Source organism: Symsagittifera roscoffensis, chromosome 3, assembly GCF_963678635.1.
Source record: "Symsagittifera roscoffensis chromosome 3, txSymRosc1.1, whole genome shotgun sequence".
Taxonomy (NCBI): domain Eukaryota; kingdom Metazoa; phylum Xenacoelomorpha; order Acoela; family Convolutidae; genus Symsagittifera; species Symsagittifera roscoffensis.
The window spans coordinates 21,135,308-21,143,158 of NC_087064.1; positions in this window are offsets into that span (position 1 = coordinate 21,135,308).

The window sequence follows — 7,851 nt, forward strand, 5'->3', positions numbered from 1 at the left end:
GTGACTTCATTGGCCGCCGTGACAAATCTTCCCACCGTCATTTCCCTGTTTTCTGCTCCAGTTGCCCTCAAGTTGCCCTCAAGAAAATCCCATATCTGTTTGATGAGAGTTGGAGCACTCCCCCTAGTCTTGTCCGTAGCGTTCTCAAGTCGTGGGGTCAGAAACGGCCATCTACTTCTCTCTTGTGTCAAGCGGTAACCCATCGATTCTAATTGCTTCTCGGCCGCGGCTACATTTTTCCTCTCGTTGCTTGGTCACTTCACTTTACTGGTGGAGCTCATGATTGTCAGATCCATGCTCGGGAACCACAGGCTGGCCCTTAGATGGTTAATTACAGGGTGATCGTCCCTTATCTCCGGATTAAACTTCAGTTGCCGGGCGAGATTCGACACCTCAAGGCAGAGGATCTCATCACGCACAATCAAAATGTCCGCCGTTTCGTAGAATCCCCTCAGAGCATGGGACAAATCTGCCCATGCCGCTGCCAGCTCCGACTTAAGAAGTCTCAAGTTGACTGGCTCCAGTTCGCGATTAGGAGCGGCCATAACTATCTGACACGCATTACCTTCCGCTATCAAGATCAACATTGCATACACAAACTGCAAGGCTGGTGGCATGCTCGCATAGCCCGGCGTTGTTGTAAATACCACTCTCGTCTTGGGCCCAAACCGAGAAGCTACCAACTCCTGCACCTCGTTCATTGCGACAAACAGCGTCTGGATTGCTTCCCAGATCTTCTTGGGTGATGGTTCCCCACCTCTTAGATGCTCTAGAAGCCCTGCCTCATGCAGGTGGTTGTTCATTCCCGCAAACAGCAACAGTTCAGGCTCGCAAGGCGTCTCCGATTTAATTGCCACCACCAGGGTCAACATTTGATTCAGTTCTGCCCCAGGCAGCAGATACACCAAGGTCTCTGGCCAGAACAACTTTGGAGACGTCGCCTCGAAGTCCGATCCCGCCACGATGATTACCCTCGCTGCTCCTGGATCCGATCGATCATATACTGCCAACGTTTTGGCCATCTCCGAGCTTTCACAGAGTTTTTCATACCTTGGGTCTTCGGGGCCAGCTTTGGCCTCCGTAAGCGGCATCTGGGAGTCCCATGTTTTCCGGCTCAAGAAGCTTTTTCACCACTCTGAGCTGTGCGGGAATCGCTACCCTGATTCCGGCTATACTTGTTCGGTGTTTGGAGGTTCCGCTATGAGTCCTGGACTCCCCAGTTGCTTGAGGGGCCCGTAGTTGACTGGGCCCATTATCGAGTTCTGCGGAATCCCAGTTAAGTCTGCTGTCTCCAACGTCCAAGCTCTCGAGAAATGTGCCAGTCAACGAGAAAAGTTGACCAGTCCACGCAGTGGTGTAAGCTCAAGTCCTCGTGTGACACACTCTTGATCCCCAGGATCTTCGCCAACTCTTGCCTACATGCCAAATCTTCCAGGTCTAGATCCTTCACCCTCTCCAGATATCGTGCCCTGCTCGTCTCTCCTGGTCTCTCTGCCTTCCTGTTGTCCACTATCACCACCGAGGACACTACCGAGCTCTGGGGGGTGGATGATCCCGCCTCATCTGCTCCCATTGGCGTGGCTCCCAGTAGTCTAGTCCTGCTGCTCCTTGAAATGTCTCTCGAGTCGACTCTTCCTCCCAGACGGTCAGATAAGGGTCTAGCTGCGAAGAAGGGAGGTATTGGGGGTGGACCAAAGGTAAAATGGGCTGTCTCCAGCATGTCTGACTCTAGAAAGTTTATGTGCCTCTGGAAGACACCATTCAGCCACTCCAAGCCCCTGGGCCTATCGAAGTGGATGCCATCCAAAGACGCGTCATCCGGAAGGGAATGTTCCATCATGTTGGCCACGTCCAGCAATCTCACGGGGAGCACGCTCCTTTGCTGGATCTGTCTGATTATCTCGTTGATGCTGCGCACCTTGTCATTCACTTCGCTCGCATGCTGGTCGGCTTTCATGTTATACGGTACGGTGTAAACGATTGGTATCGCTGGATCTAAATAAATCCTCAGTTCCTCAATAATACAACTCGTCTCTTCTTGCAGCCTCATTACCTTTCTCGGCTCCCCTCTGGACACGTCATTGGTTCCCATCATCAGAGTGACCGTGTACATCTTCACCATATCCAACATCTCCAGTGACGCCATTATCTGCGGCATTGCAACTCCAGAAAAACTCAAGACCCCCACTTGCCAATGTTACTGGATCCGCGTCAACACTCGTGTCAGACTGTCCCCTATAATCTAGTGGACGGCACCCTCAGGTATCCTTGGCTGTGTGTAGTATTCAGCCCAAGACGCGTCATTGAAGGCATCCCTCCTTTCTAGTTGTGCCGCTGTCCAGTCCATTCAGTTGGGCCTGTGATAGGCACCGTCTGTGTTTTTCTTGTAGCTCGCAATTATTACATTCCTGACTGGATGATCTCTCCAGGTGGGAGGTCGCTCCTCTCGCGCTGAATTGTCGCGAGCCTTCGACTGCAACCTCTCTTGTAGCTCCTCGAGACCAGATGAACCCGTCCCGGTCCGACTACCACCAGTTGAGCTGGGAGTGTATCCAGGCAGCGCGATTTCAATCAAATGTCGGATCGGCTTTGTCTCTAGACCGCGCACGGAGGGCACCGGCTCGGGTATTGTCCATGCCTCTAGACCCTCATTCATATGTTCTTGAGCTACTCGGTCCAGGTTAAATCGACCACTGGACCAGAGAACCTCATCCACCTCTATCCGCGAGCCCGGTCTCGATCCAGTGACAGCTGGTTCAGTCGTCGTCGTCGTCTTCTTTTCTTTCCCATTTGCGACCGCTTGCTGCCTCCTCTGTAGTCGCTCCAGTTCTGATTTTATCTGGTCACAATTGGCTACGCTTTCTTGTAGCCTCTGCTCTTGTACTCGTTCTGCCATCAGCAGATCCCGATCAAGAGTGGCCTTGTCTCGCTCAAGTATTACCTGCTTGCGATCAATTTGGCTTGATCCCTCTCAGGAGTCGCCTGATCCCTATCCAGAATGGCTTTGTCCCGCTCCCTTCGGACCCTTTTCAACTCTCTGTTCATACTGCCGAGATCCGAATACGACTCCTCTGTTTGTTGCGAGCGGAACTTCGACGGTGGCTTACTCGTGGACTGAGTCGCTGTTCCTGCTGGAGGCCTGGTCAGAAGTGGGAATTCTCCCGCGTCATATTCCGTGTCGCTACCCAAACCAGGGTGTCTCGCAAAGTCATGCCCTCTCAGGCCTCTATCCACATTTTAGGATAGCCATCTGGTCTGCTCCTGGTTTGATACTCCTTCTGAAGTGTATCCCACCATCAACACGGCTTCCGTCGCTGGTTCCCTGCATTCACCTTGTGCTTCCAGTTGCAGGATTGCGTTCAACCTCACCGCCAGTCTCTCATCCACTTGTGTATAGTCGAGGTGCCTTAAGCGCTTTTAAAGCTCGTCATGTTAGGCTTTTTGAGCGCTGCTGGCTTAGACTTCCAGAAGCGATCCGCCATCGTTACTCTACCTTCAAGCGATCTCGCGTATTTACCAACTCAAGAAGTACCTTTCCCAAACCAACTCAAGAAGTACCTTTCCCAAACCAACTCTAGAAAAACCCTACCAGATAGACTCAAGGAGTGCCTTTCCCCATGTGATACTTGAGAAATGTTTCCCTCTGGTATTGCTAATGGAGAACTTGTTCAAGATCTCCCCTTTTGTTCGAATGAGTGTAGCTTGATTGTCAATTCAATTTTGCAAATCAATCTGGAAATAATATTTGTTTTTAGACTAAGATGTCTTTGCTCATGCCTAGCATAAACCCCCCATTAATAGCATAAACTCATGCCTAGCATAAACCCCCCTTTAAAACATTACCTTAGCTACTCCATTAAAATGATTCAATTTAGATGTTAAAAACATGCAGATTCATTTTATGTTTCAGCACCATTAATTCTCCAGATTTCAATTGTCATGCCAATTGCATTAAAATTCATCTACCTGACTAGTGCCTCCTTTTAATTAGCTCAAGAACCCTGTGCCTCCCAACTCAAGATTTGCAGGTCCTTTCAAGCTCAGGTGATACTCAAGTAGTACTTTTTGTGCAGGTGCACCATTTTCTCAGTCTTTGCAAAGACCACGTGTAGGATGGCGTACAATTCCCTAGGGTTCAACCTGTACCTGTTTGGGTCGTAGACCGGAGACCTCCAGTATTCCTCTTTCGACCATGAAGTCCCTCAGCCTCGTTAGTGCCAACTTCACGTGTTCGGGGTCTATCGTGTTCCTTTCATTGACCCTTGTTACCAAAAGGCACATGTATTTACCCGGAACTTGTGAAACTGAGGGAGGAAGCGCAGCCATTCCTCCCAATCCCGGTCTCTGCCTAAATAGAAACTCCACATTTTGATATTCTTTCTTGAAATCGGCCTCTAGTTTCGTGTTGAAACTCATGTCTGCCGTTGTGCAGATCGCGCTTGTCCTATCTGACTAGTTGAAGTCGCCGTCCGTAATCAGGATGTTCTCTGAATATTCATTGGGTTTTTAAAATTTTGTCTTGATATTTCTCCCTATGGTACGCTCAGCTTCATCCTGATCCAATTCCAACCCGTTGGTCTCTCTCACATCCATGAGCTTCTGTATCATCAATTTTTGGTGTGGGTAAGTCCTACCCCCACTCTCCGGAGAAAAATATTTATCGATGATGCTGGGTCTAAATTATCCGGTGTTATGTCCAGTGGCCGGTCGGTGGCTATCAAACCGAAAAGCGGATCTTTGTTTTCACATGTTTTTCTACTTACACATCGACCTGCTGGATACTTTGCTCGTCTTCTCCTTAATTCTTGAGTTTATACATCTATTCCAGTATCCTCAGGTTTGTGTTTCCCTCCTTTCTATCTCGCTCTGCTCCAGGTCTATTTCTCGTTCTGGTACTGAGTGATTCTCCTGCAAGGAGTGCTCGTCGTCGCTGATGACTTGCCACTCTTCATCGGCTACCAGCTCGCCCACATTCTCTAACTCCTCTCCTATCTCCTCGGGTTGTATCTTATCAATCAAGAAATCATCACCATACCTGTTGTATCTCATACCTGTCCGCTTGCGATTGCCATTTCTTGTCCCTGCTGTCCTCGACAAGTCTGGTTCCGTCCACTTGGCACCTCGTTCTGCTCTGGATCATTCCAATCTTCCTGCGCAAAAGATCCCCCATCTTAATCTACATCTATTTTCTCGTTATCATCTATGCTTACGTCCTCGTTACCGTCATTCTTCTCTCTGGTGCCTTTTTCGTTCACTTCACATGCTGGCTCTACCAGTAGATACTCGAGTCCTTCCATGTTCTGTGGTACACACCAGTCCTCCGGAGATGGGACATGAGGTTTCAGATTTTCATAGTGCGCTGGACGCCCTGTACTCAAGCTATAGAACCGACCCCGCTGGTGCACCTCCGTTATCATAAACGGTCCTCTCCATTTTTTTAGTAACTTCTTCGTGCCCTTTGGAGGTATGATGTTCTGGAACACCCAGACATATTGTCCCACTGCATACGGTTTCGCCTGAAGTATTTTTTCAACGTACTTCTTCCGCTGCCTCATTTGTGCTTGCGCCGTGTTCCTTCTGCAAAGCTCGTTCAATTCCTGTTGTCTCTTGACAGCTTCCTTCACATACGCCTGAGGCGACGTCTTTTTACTTTTGTAATCTGGATAGAAGAATGTCAGGGGCATCGCTCTCTCCCTGCCAGTAACATCGTGAAAGGGATAGTCCCGGTTGTTGAATGTTGCGTGCTGTTGTATGCCCCTACCACTTACGGCAGATATTTATCCCAGTCTGTCATGAATCTTGAAATACACCCTGAGCATGTTCACCAGCGTTCTGTTCTGCGTCTCCACTAATCCGTTGGTCTGAGGCTGGTATGTTGTTGAATGTGCTTGAGCAATGTGCGATCTCCTCATCAACTCTTTTGTCAGGTCTCCCACGAAAGCTTTCCCATTATCCGATTGGAATGTCAGCGGACAACGAAATCGTGATATCCAATGCGTTATCAAAAGGTCACAAGTCTCTTCCGCTGAGGCTGCCTGATATGGTACCGCTTCTGCCAGTTTCGTAAAGTGGTCTATAATTACCAGTATCTGATTGTATCCCGAGTCGGTCATGCAGATCTTCTGATGGTCTATCTGCATGACCTCGTTTTATTCCGAGCTTTCCACGGACATGAGTGGGAAATTTTTTTTCTAGGGTCTTTCACTTGTAAACACGACATACATACGTTCACCCACCTCTCGCAAGCCTTTCTCAAACCTGGCCAATCAATCCTGTGTAGTATTTTTTTTGTACCTTGTCTATCAGCTGTGGTAGTATGATGAGATTACGCTTATGTAACATCTTCTCTTCATTTTTTCTTCTACAGGCTACCACACCATCAGCTGTGTGATAGACTAAATCACTTCCCTCTTTGTGGAACTGGCTCGAGATCTTGTAACTATCTTCCTCCAGGTCCCCTTTCTCTTTGACTCCTGTCCGGATCCATTTGGAGAGGTTGCTTGTCATCTTGTCATTCTTCTGGGCTCGTATCAGATCCGACAGCCTATATCTCGCTTTGACGTGTTCCTTCAATGCCATCATCTGACCATTCAGTTCTCCAGGGATGTGGATGGTTTTTTTTTTAGCTTGACGCAGACTATTCTTCTCAAGACCTCCCTGTCATCATCTGGCACCAGTTTTGTTCTGACATTTGAATTGCACGATAGCACCCTGAACGGTTTCCTTGATACTGCAATTTTCTCAAGCTCTTCTCCTCCGTACACCTCTTGTTGATCTAGATTGTACGTTCCTGATGAAGGGTCAGTTTGTAGTTCCCTGTCGCGGTGCCTCATTTCCTCTTCTGCCAATATCATGCAAAGACTATCTTGGTCATCGCCACTCTTCTCTGAGTCTTCATCCCATTCGTCGGACTCCCCGGACAATTTCTCTTCTTCAGCGTCTTCTTCTGATGTCGGCCACTCCCGGACTCTTCACCAGGTCCAAGGTGTTCGGCCTCCTCCCTGAATGACATTTTCTTCTTTCGAAAGGTAGTCCACCTCAGTATCTCTTCTGGGATTTTCTCAACCAATGTCTGCACAATTTCTTTGTCATCCGGTGGCTTTTCTTTCAAGGTGTCCTCGCCACGAGCTGCTTCTCTGCTTCTCATTATTGTGACCTCTGGTTCGTCTGTTATTGCTCCGGACTACGGGTTCATCGTCTGCTAGCTTCTCGAGTAATCTTCTCAAGTCCTCACCTATCTTCGCCCTTCCTGTCTCTACTTCATTGAGATCGTATTTTTTGCCTTAGTGTTTCCTTCACTAATTTCGACTTGAGCATTACTTTCATTGGCACCCCTGGATTTCTCTTCATAATTGTCTTCTCTGGATGCTCCGCTGGTAGCTCGGGATGATCCTCTATTGGTTTCCCTGACTTGTCGAGCCACCTCATGAGTGGAAGGTTGTCGTACGTCTACTTGTCCATAAAAGAGAAGCCATCTTTGATTTCTGGCCTCTCCGCCTCCCTTTGCTCCTGACTTTCGTAGAATTCCGTCTTCTTACTCAGGCTATCGGCATTTTGATGTTTGTCCCTTGTTCTGTGTTCAATGATCATATTATAGCCGTTCAAGTGAACTATCCATCTCCCAATGGAGCTGTGATCCATTGAAAACGTCTTCAGTCAACTGAGTGCTCTTTTGTCGACCCGTAACATGAATGGTTCGCTACCTAGGTACGCCCTGTATTTTTCTACAAAGGTGACTACCGCAAACATCTCTGCTTTGGGTGCCCCGTACTTCATCTCTGTATCGCTCAAGGCTTTGCTTCCGTACGCTATCGGTCTCAAGACTGTCTTTTCGTTCCCTTCCTGTTCTTG